This window comes from Delphinapterus leucas, chromosome 2 (genome assembly GCF_059928025.1).
Source record: "Delphinapterus leucas isolate spDelLeu-1000000601 "Yukka" chromosome 2, BTC_Dleu_Yukka2, whole genome shotgun sequence".
Taxonomy (NCBI): domain Eukaryota; kingdom Metazoa; phylum Chordata; class Mammalia; order Artiodactyla; family Monodontidae; genus Delphinapterus; species Delphinapterus leucas.
In genome coordinates, this window is record NC_143130.1 from 80044250 (window position 1) to 80063413 (window position 19164).

At 43.7% G+C, this 19164-nt stretch overlaps 1 protein-coding gene across 1 annotated transcript in view; it reads right to left on the minus strand.

Annotated features, from left to right (window-relative positions):
* Positions 1-19164, minus strand: part of CGNL1 (cingulin like 1) — a 154179-nt gene that overhangs the window by 124229 nt on the left and 10786 nt on the right. Inside the window, exon 1 of the mRNA XM_089907163.1 lies at positions 1-19164. This exon is cut by the window's right edge and continues 10786 nt beyond it. The gene's annotated coding sequence lies outside the window, so the exon portion shown is untranslated.

Genomic DNA, 19164 nt, shown 5'->3' on the forward strand with positions numbered 1-19164 from the left:
CTAGAAAGAAAAAGTGATGAGAAGGCTCCCAAAGTCCTCCTTCCTCTACTGGCCAAATCAGCTGCAGGGAGAAGAGAAAGAAGATGGCTCTCTGCCCAAGGGTCGGTCCAAGTGTCAAGCAGCAGAAAGCCAGGGTTGCTGTCCAATGGTGATAAACGCATCTCCCACATCAACTAAGGAAAAGAAAGTACAATTTACTGAGTGCCTATCACGGGTCAGGCACTGTCTTGGGCACCCTGTCTAGGTTCACATTTAATCTCCCTAACAACCTAGTAAAATGGGAAAACTGAAGGTCGACGAATTTCAGTAACTCAGACAGGTTATAAGCTAACAGATGACCCAGCTGGGATTCTGAGGGCGGCTGTTCTGTCCCGCTCCAAGTCCGTCTGCCGGCTTTACAGACCCTGCTACCTCCTCAGCATGCATTCCTCTCACTGCCAACAGGGAATCCCCCAGCCAGGACACAGTTCTGCTCACTTGAAGACGTGAGCTCTCACTGCTCAGAACCCCGACCCATCTTGGCTAAAACACCTTCTAAGCTGATGGCTCGTGCCTTCAGTCTTCCAAAACAGAAGGAATCATCGCCACCTGTCAAGCTAGGAAAGGGCAAGGCCCTAACAAGGCAGAACAAAGTAAGGATGCTCCGTAGGGAACTTTGTCCCTAATTCCCTTCAAGTTGTTTGGTTTATGAAACCAAACAAGGTTTTTTATTGCACTTGTTTCTCTACACTCTTCTCATAAGAAAAACAACTGCCCGGGTAGACTCAACATGGAACCATACCTACTCTTGCTGTAGTACCTTCCAATCGTTTAACAGCATTAATGTTCCCAGGACCATTTGATCCTTTCTATAAACTCCTGGCTTCCGATGGGACGGGGCATCAGTGTCAGCCCCATTCCCTCTCAGCAACCTGGAAGCATCCTAGATTCTCCCTCTGCCTCTTCCACCTACTTCTCTACCTCCCCATTACAGGCTAAAAGCTCCTGGAGGGCAGGGCCCACCCCTTAATCTCTACAATGTTTAGTTCCCAGGGCCCTCCATGAAGGCACACATGACAGGGGGTCAAAAGGTAATGTTAAGAGCACGTCCCATGCTGACTGATGGAGAAGGACGTAGGCTCCAAAAGTTTAGCTCAGGGAAGGTTGCCCAAGCTTTGCTTTGGAGCTTGGAAGTCACATTTCTGAATAATCTTGACTCAGTGAGTCCAAAGAGAACAACGGGTCACCCTCATTAGAGAAAAGAGATTCACCTCTGAGTGAGGCACTCAGGAAAAAGGTCTCCATTAAAGGAAATGATTTCAGCCTATGAATGTGTGTTTTCATCACCCCTGACACTTGAGGCCCTGGGGAAACCTAACTGTTTTTCTGTTACCAAAATAAATACATAACAGGGTGTGTTCTGTCCTCAGTTGCTTTCAGGAAACGACTTCTTGGGATGGTCTGTTTTCTTTCTGAGCATCCCACGTGTCCTAAGACTTCAGCAGTAGTTGGATATTTAATCAGGTCACTTAACTTCCACCCCACCCTCTCAACTCCTTGTCTTCTGAAGATACTACATAGAATAATAATACTTTCAGACATGGAACAAACGGTCAGAACCCCTTTTTTGAACTTTAAATATTATCAGTAGCAAAAAGGCTACACGTTATTCTAATGAGCTGATAAGAAATCTCATCCACACTAGGCTTATTTTTCACAATTATTTCTTTAAAGATTTTTTGGGTAGTAAGACTAGAAGTGATTCAGAAAACAAAGGATATGATGAATCTTTTATATATACATATATATATATATATATATATATATATGTTATCTAAAAACAAAGGAAAAAATAGACCCAAACATCAGGTAAGTTATAACAAGCAAGTCAAGACCTCCTATAAACACTACAACTTAGTTCTCACTGCTGTAACAGAATGTCTTGAAACTTCTCACGTACAAAGAAAGCCATCTGGGAAGTGACCTCCCGAGAGCAGGGGCAAATGACTGGACTCTGCCAACAATAATCAAATGATCCAGTTCTACTTCCATCAGATAACTAGAAAACTCACATCAAAAAGACAGACTGGGGCTTCCCTGGTGGCACAGTGGTTGAGAGTCCGCCTGCCGATGCAGGGGACACGGGTTCGTGCCCCGGTCCGGTAAGATCCCACATGCCGCAGAGCAGCTGGGCCCCGTGAGCCATGGCCGCTGAGGCTGCGCGTCCGGAGCCTGTGCTCCGCAACGGGAGAGGCCACAACAGTGAGAGGCCCACATACCGCAAAAAAAAAAAAAACAAAACAGACTGGGGACTTCCCTGGTGGCACAGTGGCTAAGAATCCACCTGCCAACGCAGGGGACACAGGCTCGAGCCCTGGTCCGGGAAGATCCTACATGCCACAGAGCAACTAAGTCCATGTGCCACAACTACTGAGCCTACACTCTAGAGCCCGCAAGCCACAACTACTGAGCCCACGTGCCACAACTACTGAAGCGGGCACGCCTAGAGCCCATGCTCCACAATGAGAGAAGCCACAATGAAAAGCCCACGTGCTGCAACGAAGAGCAGCCCCCGCTCGCCGCAACTAGAGAAAGCCCACGCGCAGCAATGAAGACCCAACGCAGCCAAAAATAAATAAATAAAATAAATAAATTTATTTTAAAAATAAAAGACAGATTGAAACCGCACACATCAGATAGGACTTGAACCCACAATCTCTGGCTTAGGAAGGGACTCAAACCCACAATCTCCCAGCTGAAACCACATACCTGGTCTCAGGACTTAACGAAGCTCAGGTTCTTTAGGTCTCAGCACAGAAGGAATTCAGCGAGAGGTAAAGAGATAGTTAAGAAGTAGATTTATTAATATCCTCTGTAAAGAGGTTGCAGGAAAATGGGGTATCAGAGGATGGTCATGTCCCAGGTCTCAGGTGAGTCCCTGGGACGGACCACCAAGCAAGGGTCCTTTGCTTCACACAGGAAAGAATTCAAGAGCAAGCCACAGTACAGTGAGGGCAGAGATACACACACCATAGACAGAACGTGGCCCCTCTCAGAAGGCAAGAGCAACCCCAAAATATGGGGTGGTTAGTTTTTAAGGGCTGGGTGATTTCATAGTGTAATGAGTGGGAGGATTATTCCAACTATTTTGGGGTAGGGGTGGAGATTCCCAGGAATTGGGCCACCGCCCACTTTTTGGCCTTTTACAGTCAGCCTGGGAACTGTCATGGCGCCTTTGGGTGTCATTCAGCCGATGTATTATAATAAGCGTAAAATAAGGCTCAAGGTGTACTGGAAGTTGAATCTTCTCCCATCTTGGGCCTAATTGGTTCTAACCAGTTTATGTCATATCCTCAACAGCTATGTCATTCTTTTGGAGGTTGTGCCCTGCCCCCTTCCCTCCTGTCTCAAGATGGCCCACCTTCCAAGTGGCCTGTGGACCGACCAGGAATAAGACAACAGTCATAAATCCTACTATCAACTGGTACAGTAAGCACTAGGTTACTACTATTTGGTAAGTACTTAATATTTTGATAAATAAATGCATGCAAGAAAAAATTATTTGTTTCAGAAGGTATTCAGAGCCCAGCGCCATTGCTAACTCTGGCAGTAATTAAGTTCAGTACACATATGAATAATTTCTGGATTTACACAGCACTTTCATGTGAGTTTGATCACTATGCTCTCCTGTGCTTAACTGACATCTTTAAACACACTTTCGAAAGGAGGACCCTCTGGACCAGGCAGACATCTTGTTTCCTGAAGCGCTCACTCCAAACTTTTTGTTCCCACCCTCAGGGCCCCGCCCCTATCACTGACCCCCCCCCCCCCGCTCTCTTCCACGTCACCACGCCATGGCCACCTTGCAGTGACTGCGGACAAATTCCACAGAAAATTCTGGGCTCCAAACTGGACTGCCCACCTCCTCCCTTCTCAAAACACTTAATTGGCTTCCTGCTCCCATCACAATAAAACCTTAAGATGATACGCAAAATCCAGCACTGTGCCTACAACCCCACCTCCTCCTGATAAAACATGCTCTCCTCACTCACTCTCCTCCAGCTACACTGACCTCCTTGCTGGTCCCTGAACATGCCCAACACCCTCCTGCCCTCGTGCCTTCTGCCTTACAGCCATTAATGTCCCTGTTCTTTCCTCCACATAGCCAGGCTCTAGACTTTCCTTTAGGTCTCAACTTCTGGTTGATCAATTCATGGGTAAAAAAACCCATCTCGTAGAAAAGATTATCCCCATAAAGTAGGATTCTCCACCATTCCCCACCATCCTCACAGTCTACCTTATCTTGGTGTATTGTTCTTCTGGCTCTGGTCATCCACTGATATGCCTTTGTGTTTACTGGCATCTCTCCTGCTAGGTGTCTGTCACTAGAATTCAACCTGCCATGAGGGGGACCTTTGCTTTACTATCCTTTGCTAAGGATACTGCCATATCATTAGGATTAATGCATGGCCTGGCACACAGTGGGCTCTGGGTAAATGCTTGTAATAAATGAATGAATAAACAACACTTGTATTACATGTAAGTTGCATCCCTACAGGGTTAAAAAAAATAAAAATAAAAAGGTCCACACCCTCCAAGAGCTCTTCTGTCTTTGAAGAACCCTGGGGAAAGAGCCTGAGTCTGGGCTGGGGAAGGGGAACATCAAGGGAGCACAGAAAAAATCTTATTAGTGGACCACCTTCTCAGGGGTGCCCAGCCCTTGCCCAGGAAAGCAGAGTCAGCTCCCTACCCTCCCTGCTCACTTCACACCCTTGAAAGATAGGAAAGAGCTGAAGATTGCAGACGACAAAGAATGCTACAGAAAACCTAGACAGTCAGAATAGGAGTATCTGGAAAGAGAAAAATCTTACCTGAGGACAGGAGAAGCAAGTCTGGAGCAGCACAATCAACGGCAGTGACACAGAAGATACAAGACACACTGCGAGAGTACGAGAGAAAATGGCCCAGCCCAGAGATAGTATGAGCAATGATGTTGATGTCACCACTGACAATGGAAGCAACAGGATGGGTGAAGTGAAAGAAAGAGTCATCTTCTTGGTAACTAATACTTTTAATTAATTTATTTATTTTTGACTGCGTTGGGTCCTCATGGCTGCACACGGGCTTTCTCTAGTTGTGGCAAGTGGGGCTACTCTTCGTTGCAGCGCACGGGCTTCTCATTGTGGTGGCTTCTCTTGTTGCAGAGCATGGGCTCTAGGTGCATGGACTTCAGGAGTTGTGGCACACGGGCTCAATGGTTGTGGCTCGCTGGCTCTAGAGCGCAGGCTCAGTAGTTGTGGCACACCGGCTTAGTTGCTCCGCGGCATGTGGGATCTTCCCAGACCAGGGCTCAAGCCCGTGTCCACTGCATTAGCAGGCAGATTTTTAACGACTATGCCACCAGGGAAGCCCCAGAAACTAATATTTGTACAGCACTTTACACTTGAGAAAGCATCAACACAACGTGACTTTACCAATTCACATAAAAGCCAGTGAGGTGGGCAATAAATTTTACAGGTATGGAAACTGAGGCTCAGAAAAGCCAAGTGATTTTTTGGTCCAAGATTGCACAGCAAGAAAGTAGCAGAAGTGGAACTTAAGGAGTCTTCCGGCTCCAAGGACTGAAGACTCTTTTAACCCCTCAATTCCAAATGAATTTTAAACCCTCAATTCCAAATGAATTCTATTCTTGAGGCCCGGCTACAAGTGATTAACAAGACATTATCCATGGTATGCTAATGACTATTTATTCAAAAGCAGGATTCCCCCACCCACCCAATTCCTCTAGGGATTTATTCCACACCCTCTTGACTTGGGAGAAATCTGGTCTTCTCTAAGCCTTCCTAAGGTGGTCAAAAGCTGAAAAGCCCACGACTTCCCTGGTGGCGCAGTGGTTAAGAATCCTCCTGCCAATGCAGGGAACACGGGTTCGAGCCCTGGTCCAGGAAGATCCCACATGCCATTAAGCCCATGTGCCACAACTACTGAAGCCCGCGCCTAGAGCCCGTGCTCTACAAGAGAAGCCACTACAGTGAGAAGCCCGCACACTGCAACAAAGAGTAGACCCCGCTCGCCACAACCAGAGACAGCCTGCGTGCAGCAGTGAAGACCCGATGCAGCCAAAGATAAACAAATTAACTAAATTAAAAAAAAAAAAAAGCTGAAAAGCCCAAAGAGAAGTCAAACCCAGGCCTTTAAACCCAGAGCCTTGTTGCCTCAGGGCCCTGCAAAACCACAGCAAGAGGCTGCAGAATATAAAACAAAACTGCTGCTGAAAGCATTTCTACGTGAAAACACACCCTCTGCAAAAACTTGCTATAAGGGCCCGTATTTTTCAATAAGTTCCTTAAAAATATCACTACCATAGCTTTCATGGAAACCTGGGTTCAGAAAATCCATGGCAGGTTCATTGAATTTATCAGAGCTGCATTCTTTACCTGAAAATATCTCACGTCCAATTACAAAAGAAAAGAACCTCAACATTTTTAAGTCCAAGAAGATGCTGTTCTGCTTTTGTCACCTGCTGGTGGATGCAAAATTGAAGAGAGAAAAAAAAAAAAGGATTTGCCCCGGAGTTTCCAGAGGTCCAAAGCTGAACCCTACAAACTCGGCAGGGAGAAAGGAGCACAGACTTAAGCCACTTTCCTGGAAACACTGCAGAGCTCTCAGGTATTGAGCACGGTTCATAAGAACAAGCACCCGGGCCACCTTGAGAAAACATGAGGGGGAAGAGACGGTTCTGACAGTCTAAATCAACACCTCGCATTACACTGGAAGCAGATGAGAAGTCAAGGCTGACCGCAGAGTACTGGTCCAGGGTGCTCCCTGGGCAGCAAACACATCTGGGCTCTGGGCCGCAACAAGTGCTGTGGGAGACCTGCTTGCCTCCATGGGAGCCCCAGAAAGGCAGGTACCGAGGCTCTGCACTATGTGAACACCTGCCCCCTAGAAAGGCAGGGGCACCCCGCAGCTCTGGGAATAAAGTCAACCCCGGGACCAGGACTGGGTACGGTGGGTCTCTGGACAGGGGCACCAACACTCCCTGGCCATTTTCTCAGGCTGTTTCTTTTCTTCTGCACAACGTCGCTCCCATCTATTTAGACTGTTTGCCAGCTCGTCTCCATCCAGCCAGATGTTGCCTTTCAAGGATTGCGTATTTCTATGATTATTTCCAGGAGAAGCAAACACTCTGGAGCCACTGAGGTTTGCCATGGAATTCACTTTCCCACAAAGGGGTGTGGGTCTTCCTCTGCCCTTGCTCTCAGTGGGCGCACAATGGGGTGGGCCATCCAAATTCCCACAGTCAATGAAATCTGTTTTAAAATAAACTCCTTGGCATCAGTGAAGTGTTAATTCACCTCCTAGGTTTTGCTTTTCATTTCCTGGTTGTTTTTTTTTAACCCCATATTCCTTTCAAAGGAGCCTTACTTTTGAGGGAGAGTTTTAAACACGCTCCCATTACGCCATACTTGCAAAAATAATATTTTCTTAGCAGCAGAGTCTTGGCCTAAATGCTTCCTGGAAACCAGCATGTTGTACTGGGCCCCGAAGAGGGGTGCGTCAGCCTGGCCGACGGAGCTCAGCATGAGTCAGGAGCAGGCTGATCTGGCCAAGACCACCTCCGAGGCTGCCACTGAGAAGGCAGCCCCCCTTGTCAATAGCTAGTCATCAAGGCTCTTTAATAGTCAACTTTCAAAAAGACTCTCCTGACATCAAGTTCCTGGCAGGCACAGTGGAAAGTACTGCCTCCAAATGACAGCGAAAGATTCCATGGTGGCCTTTGCTGACATCATTCGAACCACCAGCTCCAGTTTCTTGAGTAGATTCAGGAAAGTGTCCAGCCCTTAGATTTTCATTTGAAATCATTCATGCATGCAGCTGGAATCTCAAAGACCCACTGCCTTGTCCAAATACTTGAGCCTATAGCCCTAAAGCCCTATACTGAGGACTGGGAAATACCTTCCTGGGAGTTGGGATAGGAAAAACAAAATGTCCCTATAAGTAACTTAACCTAAAGCAGGAAGGGCAGAGGGTGGAGCATCTGGAGCCTTTAAACTTCCCACCTCAAAGCCACTGGGCATTTAACTTGTCAAACACAGAGCACCTACTATGTGCAAGTCACCTTCAAGATGGTGTGGAGGACACACTGTGAAGCCTCCACACAGCACAGGAATCAGTTAGGTTAGGTCCAGCTGCATATGATGGGAAATGTAAAATAACTTTAGTTTAAATAGTAAGAAAGAAGTATAGAGATAAGCAGTTCAGGGATGGTACTATGGCTCTACAGCCATCAGGGATCCAGGCTCCTCCTTACCTAGGGCAGGGCTTCCATCATCACGGTTACCTCATGACCCCAGATGGCTGCTGGGTTTCAGCCATTGTGTCCACGTTCCAAGCAGTAGGTAGGAGGGAGGACAGAGAAAAAGCAAAAGGGGTGCACTGTCTATACAAGTCAGTCCCTGGAACCTTCCCATAAGCCCCACACATAACACTTCCCCTTTCACTCACTAAAGCTTAAGTCACTGGCCCATATCCAGGTGAAAGAGAAGCTGGGAAATAGTCTTTTAGACTGGCACAGTACTATGCTCTAACGAAAAACCAGGCTTTTGGTTACTGAGGAAGAAGGGTAGAAGAGACACTGGATATAAAATTAGCAGTCTTTGCCACAGAATGTGTAAAAAGAGAATTTGAAGATGAGCCAATTTGGAGCTCTACTAAGTTTAAAAGAGTTCGTAATAGGAAAAAGAAAAGCTATTAGGGTTGAAGGCTCAAGTGACATTATACTTTGGGGAAACTAAAAACTTTATTAAGTTGGAGGTGTTCTGAACAAGTAACAAAACCAATTTCCCAGAACTATCCACCTTTGAATTGAACATATTTCATGAAACATTACAGCTTATAAGGAAGTTTCTTAGGCATAGAACTGTGACTCCATCAGAATCACCTGAGATCTTCTTAAAAACACAAATCCTGGGCTTCCCTGGTGGCGCAGTGGTTGAGAGTCCGCCTGCCGATGCAGGGGACACGGGTTCGTGCCCCGGTCAGGGAAGATCCCACACACCGTGGAGCGGCTGGGCCCGTGAGCCATGGCCGCTGAGCCTGCGCGTCCGCAACGGGAGAGGCCACAACAGTGAGAGGCCCGCGTACCGCAAAAAAAAAAAAAAAGTATCAGAATAATGTATAGAGATATACATTAGGAGAAGAGCCTCATTTCTATAAAATACCTTCTATGTGTAAAATTACATAAACATCTAAAAAAAATTCTTAAGAGCAGTTATAATTAGAGGTGATAAAATAGGGTGCTTTCAATTTAAGTCATACATTTCTGTAGTGCTTCAATTTTGATTACAAACAAGTTATGACAATAATAAGAAGGAAAAAAAATAAATAAATGGAAGCTGAAATGGCCTTTGAACATCCAAAACAGTGGTGCTAGGAAGCCCACAGTTTCCCTTTTAGGCAACAGGCAACCCAGCACCCGACACATAACACAATTCAACATCAGTTTCCTTCTTCCTCTCCTTACACACAACCCTACACAGTTGGAAATTTCAATCCTTACCCAAAGCCAAGTAGAAGCAATAACACAGAAGTGTGAGCTGCTGCAAGCAAACAAGGTATCAGTTACAGAAGATGACAGAAGAACCAAAAAGACCATGAGAATTAGAAGCACAGCAATTTCCACAGCTATTTAGTGTAGGAACAAGTAGACTCAGGCACCTAGAGCCTCTGAAGATATCTCCAGATGACAAATAAGATTAATAAGAATGAAATGAGAATTTTTATTCAATGTCTAGGTTTTAGTAATTCAGGGAAATGTGTCCCTATTGAAATTTCAAGTAAAAAGCTAAATATTTAGTCTTAGCACTTGAAAAACTAAACTGAAAATGAGGAAAATGAACCCATGTGAAATATCTAATTGCCCGAAATGTTCTACAATTAATCTATTATTTTCATTTAGGTTGTGTTTAATAAATAAAGTATTATGAATTCTGGTTTTTATTTTTTAAAGCCATTGGATTAAACAGTCATTATTTATTTTTTTTATTTTATTTTTTTGTGGTACGCACGCCTCTCACTGTTGTGGCCTCTCCCGTAGCGGAGCACAGGCTCCGGATGCGCAGGCTCAGCGGCCATGGCTCACGGGCCCAGCCGCTCCGCGGCATGTGGGATCTTCCCGGACCGGGACACGAACCCGTGTCCCCTGCATCGGCAGGCGGACTCTCAACCACTGCGCCACCAGGGAAGCCCAATAGTCATTATTCTTAAAAGTAATTGCCACACACACACAAAATTAACTTGAGAACCTTACCCTAGGCCAGCAATCCTCAACAGAAAGATTCCATATCCTCTGCTCTTAAGAGAAAGCCAAGAGATCTCTACTGATTGTCATGAACATATAAATTCAGGATAGCAGCATTGTGTATTTTTTTTCTATTTTCCCACCAAAGGATTTTTATTGGCAACAAAAATGAGTCCTGCATCTTTGCACAGCTTCAAAGAAAGAGGTTCTACTTTTCAAAAATCTAACCAACATTTCAGGCAATAATGCAAATTATTCAAATATAGACAAATATATATATTAGGGTTCTGAGATTAGATTCCATGTTGAACAGCAACAAACAGTTGGATTTAATGCATTTCAAGGAAACAGGACAATTGTTATAAATATGGAGCCTATGCACCAAATAAGTATTCTCCATTCAAAGTGTTGTTCTCTGTGTGCTAATGTTCAAGTGAGCTAAAACAATAGAGGTTTGTGTACCTTCGAAACTGGGCAAACAACCTGCCAGTTTAATTAACTTCAATTTACATTACTACATGAGCCCAGTATTCCAACATGCTCAGTTACTAGGTGTGAAATAAGACTTATTTTCAAACATGCTATACATTATATGGCTGCCAGGTGGGTAACACTTTCTCACAGCTCAAGTCTATCCTGGAAGCGTACAGCACTTCCCAGCACCACAGGGCCTGGGCCGTGGCAAGTGCACAATAAATGCTGGCTTCCTTTCCCCTTTCCTTCTGCCTCCAAATATAATAGGAAAATAGCAATATGATGCACACTGAAAATACCACTAAGACTATTCCTGGGCCTTCCATTCATTGCTTTCCTATTTCATTACATAGGAAATACCCCCTTTAACAGTATCTTGCTTGCACACAACTCCAATTTTGTGTTTAGCATACATACATATATGTAGTGGAAAAAAGAGGACACACACCCCAAAATTAACAGCTGTATATCTTGATGGTAGAACTGAAAACAGTTTTTAATTTTCATCTTATACCTTTCTGTATTTTCCAAATGTTTTATAATAAGCATCTCCTGAGTCAAAACCGAGTATGATACAACACAGTTCCACTACACACTCACCAGAATGACTAAAATGAAGATGACACACGATACCAAGTGTGACACTGGAGCCACTGAAACTCACTCACTGCTAGGTGGGAATGCCAGCTCGTACAACCACTTTGGAACACCGTTTCACAGTATCAGCCACAGCTCCACATACATGAAGACCCATGTATCTTATCTACTACTCAAGGCCAGAAGTGCAGGCTGTGACCTGGGCATTCAGAACTCGTTTGTGTAGGACACCAACCACAGCATCGATTCCAAAAAGGAGGAGGAATCACTAGTTATGCTGCTGCTGAGGTTTCAAAGAAAGGAAACTGGCAAGAGTCACACACCAGGATTAATCACAGACTACTGGACAGAAAAACGGCTTTAGCTTCTGAAAGCAGTAGCTGCTTTCTGCAGAAGGAGAACTACTATTTTATTCCAGTGGAATAATTCATTTTAAATTGAGGAGTCATTTGGGAACTGAAAGAGCTCATCTTTCTTCCCTAAGGAAAGAGAGGAGACAAGTAACTCTCTGTTACAAGATTTTCATGTTGACTGGCTAAATTTACTGTCCTTTAATATATTTCAGATTTACAACTAAGATAATTTTTAAAGTATAGGCCTGCTGTGTAAAGTAACTTAAAATGTTGGTCATGAAGCAAGAGACTCAGATTATACAAGTGTTTTAGTAAAATGAAACACTGCAAACACTGCGAATAGTCTTCAATTTAGAAGATTAACCAAGATCAGGAATCACATCTCACGAATTCTTGCTTCCATTATTTTCTACTTTACTTTCAACTAAGACAGGCCACCTGGATCTGAACCTAGCCCCACCACTTACTCGCTGTATCACCTTGGGCAAGTTACTTCATCGCTCTGTGCCTCAGTTTCCTCAATGGTAAAATGGGATAATAATAGGATTATTAAAAGGAGTAAGTGAGGGCTTCCCAGGTGGCGCAGTGGCTGAAAGTCCACCTGCCAAAGCAGGGGACACGGGTTCATGCCCCGGTCCGGGAAGATCCCACATGCCGCGGAGCGGCTGGGCCCGTGAGCCATGGCCGCTGAGCCTGCGCGTCCGGAGCCTGTGCTCCGCAACAGGAGAGGCCACAACAGTGAGAGGCCCGCGTACCGCAAAAAGAAAAAAAAAAAAAAAAAAAGAGTGAGTTAGTAGATGTTAAGTGCATAAAACAGTGCCAGGCACTACTGAGTGCTATAAAAGTGTTCCTATCATTAATTATTATATTTTCAGATGAAGAGGCAGAATTCATCTAAAATTTAACCACAGGTAATTTAACACAGGTATTTTAACACAGGTATAGGAATAGACAGTCTAAAAACCAGAGGAAGCTGTGTACTAAGATTATGTCAAGTAAACATGAATATCTGTGGTTTGGTAGGTATATACACGCACGCACACACACACACAAACCAACCCTCCCTCCCCCTCCCACCTCCCTCTCTCTCTTAAGTAATTTAAATCACTCTAGAACATAATGTACCAACGATCCCAGGTTCTTCTGATCCCAAAATAATCCCCACAAAGGTGTGAAATATCCTTTCTATTCTGAAATATTCTCTTCTTCCGAATATTTCTAAGGGCCCATTTAAAAAACATACACTGAAAAGGAATATTAGCCTTTCGTATTTCAAAAACATGCTGGAAATTTTCCAGGGCACATTTGAGCAGCAGAGTGCATGACGTTCAAACCTGGACTCTTTTCAACCTGCAGCAGAGGAGGCCTACTACAAGTTTACATTTTCCTCCAATTGTGAGCACAGAAAGCTTTTCATTTTGTTCCAAAGGAAATGATCTTACCATAGCTCAACGATATCATCATTGTCTGAATAGAGTGGGCATCCGGTGGCCATTACAGAAGGACTAAATGCTAAAACCCAAGGGTATAAAAGTTAAAAGCAACTCAGTGGAAACGTCAGTTACAACGTTCTTTGATTTAAAGAATCAAACACAGAGAGAGAGAACCCTCAAGCAAGGGAATTAGGAAGAATATCAGCACAACATAAGGGTAGTACCCTACTTCCCCTTCCCCCCATCTCCCCCCCCATAAAAAGGCTTTTCAATATCCATATGCCTCTGCTTTTCTATGTGGAAGAGAATTCTTTCACTTCACCAATAGACACATTCATACTTTTCTACCAACACTGGCCAATTAAGTCCAAAATCCCTATCTCACTACTATTTTCTGTGGTTTTTCCCTATTATCAGAGTGACATAATTAAGATAGCAATTTTCTAATTTACTAGTCCGGGGTATCAAAAAACCTTATTTTGCTTAAAAAATAACTGCTCATTCTGTACTTCACAGACTTTAGGACACCCAGATACCTCTCCACTAAAGCCACGTCTATAAACACAGCTAACACACGATGGTGTTTCCTATCTTTGCTCTACCCTTAGTTGTAAAAGCTTTATTCAGCTTTATTATGCAGAACTTGGCCCAGCAGCCTTCAGTTATGAGATGGATGATGTGTGGAAAGTTGCATACTCAGGTGGATTCTTAGCAATGAAGTAGATTTTGGGACCTCAAGGAAAAAGTAGGTGATGGCAGCCATATTTTATTTGCAAAATAAAATTCCCAGCAGGGGCTACTTTCTTGCTGATTTGAGCTGCTTGGTTAGGTTTTCACATTTCATAAAGTTGCTCTGGGGCTTGATGGAAACATTCATTCTTCAAATGTGTATTTGACTCTACTATGTGTAAGACACTATGTCAGGTGCTAAGGGAGATTTAAAAAATGACCTTATTTCACTCGTGGACTTTTTTCTTTCCACAACTCTCCCTTCACACCAAACATACAGACAAATGGCACTTCCACTCCCTGACAACCACATTTAGGGCCCTCATTTCCTCTCCTTAAGCCCCTGTGTATACTAAGAAACCACCTATCGTTTTCTTTATTATTATAAAGGTAATACATACAGTGTTTTTTTTTTATATGTAAAATTCAAACAGTCAAGGAGGGCATGAAATGAAAAAGAAAATTTCCCTTCCAACCATGCCACCAATCCCACAGCCCAGAAATAAGCACGTTTCTTAGGACTTCTTAGGATGTACATTTGCAACCAAGAATTGAGATTTTAACAGTACACTGTTTTCTCACCCTTCCATGAAAACCAGCTCATTGAAGAGAATATTGACCATTTAGGATCTTTCTTTTTCTTTTTCTCTGTCCCTCTCCAGTGAATTGACTATGTTGAGTTTGAACCAAAACTACATACTACAGACAGGTAGTGGGGAAGTCTGCAAGTCTTCACTTTCTGACATCTTTTTTTTTTTTTCACCGTGTTTTAAAGTTTATTTTTTAGGAGGCACTGGGAAACTGCATGGAGTCTTTAGAAAGGATTTAATGTCAAATAGGTTAAGTTCTTTTTTGAAATTTTATTTTATATTATGGTTGATTTACAATGTTGTGTTAGTTTCAGGTGTACATCTGACATCTTCTTGAGAGAAAAATATGATTCTGTTTTTCTGATTTTCTCCTTTTACATTACAGGGTTACTGGTAGTTTCTGCTCACTCAGCTCCTGAATCCTAACATACATTAGTAAAGGTATTTACTGTAATACTTACAATATTGCCTTCATTGCCTACTTGTTCAGAGAGTGGATTCGGGTATGTGGTTCAGTCTCTAGTTGATTAAATGATAATGAAGATATCAATCATACTTCAAACAAAATATTACTGGGAGATTAGAGTATATTTAACCTGGAGTTACTGCATTTATCTAGGACAGTCTCGATCATATTTCTCAATAGTTATTCTCACTTGTATATTCTGTAAATAAAAATAGCACTATTTCTGAGCTTGTTTGGAGCTTTTTGGTGATAGGGCAGTGCAGAGAAATTGATGTTATACTTGGTAAAGCGTTAGTTGCCTTGGAAATTACCTGTCTTAATTATCCTATACTGTTTCATCTCTTGACTATAATATCATCTAATTTTCTTAGAGTTAACCTTTAATTTCCTTTTTATTTTTAACAAAATACTTTAACAAACTATTTTAATAAAATAAAGAATTGAGATTTTAAAACAAAAATGGGATCTTAGACTATATATTAATTTGCACCTTGCTTTAAAAAAAATTCTATTTGTGAATTTTTCTTTATCAGTACTCATAGATCTGCCCAGTTCCATAATGTGCTTATATGTTCATTTATTTAACCAGTCCCCTTGAAAGGCGTTTAGGTTATTTCTAGTGTTACGCTATTATAATGATGCAATGAACATCTTTGAATGTTTGCCGGCACACTTTTGCAGGTGTATCCATAAGATAAATTCCTAACTGTGGCAGGGCTGAGTTAGAGTTATGAACAGTTTCAAGTTCTGAAAGATAATGCTAAAAGAAAAGAAGAGGGAGGAAAGAAGAAACTGCTGTGGCCGACACCAGTGGCTACCCACTCACAGCAACTGCCCCTTGCCCCCTGGCCAGCAAAGCCCCAGTTTTGTCCCCTCTCCTCCCAGCACCCACATGCTTTCGGGAAAGCTGGACCCCAAGACTGGTCTAAGCAAGCTACGGGAGCCCCATGTCTCCATGCCAGTCATCGGATGAGACGTGGGCATCGGACCCAGTTTTGCCAATGGGGCACAGCAGAAGTTCTGCAGGGGGCTCCTAGCAAAGGTTTTCTCTGCTTTCCTCTTTTCCTGCCTCTGGACATCACACATCACTGTGTATGAGGATATGATGGTTGAAACAGCTTCAGCCACACTGGGACCACCAAGAGCCAAGATTGAGGACAAATGTCAAACAGTGAGGCTGGCAAAGAGGAAACGTATCTGAGTCTTTCATTAATTAACTCCAAAACTGTGCTAACTTTGGCCTTCTTGTTTACATGAGATCATAAAGATCCCTACTATTTAAACTACTTTCAACTGAGTTTTGTTTACTTGCTGGTGAAAGTATTTTCCACTGCCCAGCTGTTCTCCAAAAAGAAGCCCACTGGATTTATAATCCCACCCAGGGCACGTACTAGAGTGTCTGTCCCCTCACAGCCATGGCTGCACCGGGTCTAATCCCCATTTATTGTCAGTGTATTTTTGCTTCATGGCCAGTCTTTTCTTCCTTGGAGAGTCTAGCAGCCCCTTCCCCAAAAAGGACACACTGAAAAAAGGTGACACAAAGGCAGCCAGTATTTCATTCTGCTCCATCTGAGGCATCGCACTGGGCCACAAGTCTCAGCTGGCTCCTTCAGGAAAGAAGACACAGTCACCCTGGGCTGGACATTCTCGATGCCTTAGAGCCAGTCACAACTCTCTGCTGGGCTGGGGCAGTCACCAGGGTGTGGAAGGACAGCCCTAGACTAGAAACTGGATGACCTAGTTCAGATCTGCTACTTATGAGCTGGTTGGCTGAAGAGAAGTCACCCAACCTCCAGAAGCCTGTTTCTTTGAATGTAAAAGGAGGGCCCAGGGTCCTTATAAAGATGGGGACAGGGTGCCTAAAGGCCCTGGTGATAAACTGTCACAGACACAGATGGGAGTTAGGCTGACCCCACGGACCTATGCTGAGAGGGGGCCAGGCCAAGGGTAAGCAGATCCCCTGGCCTCCTTGGACACTTCGGCCCTCTCTGCTCTACCTGTCACTCCTGCACCACAGTGGGCAGCCTGTCAGGTCAGGACTGCTGACCAGAGGAAAACCCAGCCCACCACCTCCGCTCCTCCCGCAGATAAGCTGAGCTTCCAGGAGCAGCGTCACAGTGCATGAATGTCAAGTGACATTCAGTCGAGAGTCGGTGCTAACTTACAGGGATTACCAAGGCTTAGGCTGGTACCTGGGCAAAACATATATCAATCTTCACCCAGCTGGCCTAGCTTGAGCAAGCTTCCAAAAGGCTGGTTTGGCCCCTACTTTTCTCACCCCTCTCATTCATTCGTGATCGTTGTGGTGGATTCAATCACTGTTTACTGCAGTCCCTTCTTTCCCATGTGACTTTGCAGTGGACGAGAATGGCCTGAGTCTACTTCCCCACTGCACTGATGTTGGGTTTGGCCATGTGATTTGTGTTGGCCAATGGTTATGAGCCAAGGCCTTAAGACGCATCATGCATCCCCATCTGCCCTCTTGGGCTACCACGATCTGCCACAAGATGAACACACCATAGGCCCCCGAATAAGCACATATGGAAGAGCCCTAAAGCCAAATGGAAGCCTGGAATCTAGCCTGGCCCAGCCAAGGCCAGCATAGATCAACCAAACCGTACCCCGCAGGAAAATAAATGCTTGTGGTTGTAAAGCACTGAGATCAGGGACTGTCGTGTTATGCAGCAACACTATGTAGCAAAACCTAACACAACCACCGTAAGAGCAAATATAATGTAAGTTTGCCTGGCACAGAGCAGACATGCAATAATAAAATATTTGTGCTTATTTTAAGGAGATCTTAATTCATTTGTCATTCATATGCATACAGAGAACTCCTACCCATGAGGCAACACACTAGCCCCACAGGAAGCTGAACGCAATGAAAAATACAAAGTAATAATTCCTTCACGTAACTTTTTAGTCTAGCAAATCCCCAAGCTTCCTAAATTCTACTGGGGGAGAGGGGTCAGTCCTTACAAAGCTTCTATTCATTTCATTGATTCATTCATTCACTCATTTATTGCCCTGGGTCAAATCACAGAAGGGATGAAATTCAGTATCTGTGCATTTAAGGGTCTGATTCTTCTATTTATAAACGGTGAAATCTACTGCCTTCTATAAATGGACTCTTTTTTTTTTAACATCTTTATTGGAGTATAGTTGCTTTACAATGGTGTGTTAGTTTCTACTTTATAACAAAGTGAATCAGCTATACATATACATATATCCCCATATCCCCTCCCTCTTGCGTCTCCCTCCCACACTCCCTATCCCACCCCTCTAGGTGGTCACAAAGCACTGAGCTGATCTCCCTGTGCTATGTGGCTGCTTCCCACTAGCTATCTATTTTACATTTGGTAGTGTATATATGTCCATGCCACTCTCTCACTTCGTCCCAGCTTACCCTTCCCCCTCCCCGTGTCCTTAAGTCCATACAAATGTACTCTTAAAGACAGAAACTAGAAATTATTTTGTAAACTACTTGAATTATTTTTAATGAACCCCTTTGTTCTATTAATCTTCACTTATTCACTCAACATACATTTACTGAGCACCTATGATACTCCAGGCATATGATGGGTAGCTGTGCTAGGAAGCAGCACACACAATTCCTAGCTCCAACTTCTGGCTGCCCAGGCGCACCACTGACCATGAACAAATTATTTAAAATTATAATTGACAGCTCCATGTAGTATCCAAAATTATTTAAAAAATAAAAATAAAAAACCTTCCTATAGTTTAACTCCAATGTCTTCTTCCAATATTACTTTTAAAAGAATTCTACTTCACCTGCAAATGTGGTGATTTCACCATCTCTCTTCTCCTCTTATCAAGGACAATACAGAAGATGGGTTTCGACCACATTCCTTCTTACATTCACTGCCACACACAGAGTAGTGGGAGATTCACACATTTAATAACCTTTGGTTTGTTTTTGTTTTTGTTTTTGTTTTTTTGGCCACACCATGTGGCACGTGAGTCTTAGATCCCCGACCAGGGGTCGAACCCGCTCCCCCTGCACTGGAAGCAGGGACTGCCAGGGAAATCTCAACACATTTAATAACCTTTGGCATGAAGTCTTTTCAAAGGTCTTTGGGAAATCTAAATAAATTAGATCCACTGGTTTGCCCTTCTTCCCACATTTATTTTCTCCCTCAGAGAACATAATGGGTTCATCAAGCATGATTTCCCCATCTGAATGTCATGTTTTGTTTTGTTTTTTAAGGGTCCTGTGATC